Consider the following 288-nt stretch of genomic DNA (forward strand, 5'->3'; position numbering starts at 1 on the left):
TCCCAGGACAGGGACAGCACGGGGTTAGATACAGAGTAAAGCTCCCGCTACACTGTCCCCATCAAACACTCCCAGGACAGGTACAGCACGGGGTTAGATACAGAGTAAAGCTCCCTCTACACTGTCCCCCATCAAACACTCCCAGGACAGGTACAGCACGGGGTTAGATACAGAGTAAATCTCCCTCTACACTGTCCCCCATCAAACACTCCCAGGACAGGTACAGCACGGGGTTAGATACAGAGTAAAGCTCCCTCTACACTGTCCCCCATCAAACACTCCCAGGAC

The sequence above is a fragment of the Mustelus asterias genome, unplaced genomic scaffold, assembly GCF_964213995.1.
Source record: "Mustelus asterias unplaced genomic scaffold, sMusAst1.hap1.1 HAP1_SCAFFOLD_4062, whole genome shotgun sequence".
NCBI classification, from domain to species: Eukaryota; Metazoa; Chordata; class Chondrichthyes; order Carcharhiniformes; family Triakidae; genus Mustelus; species Mustelus asterias.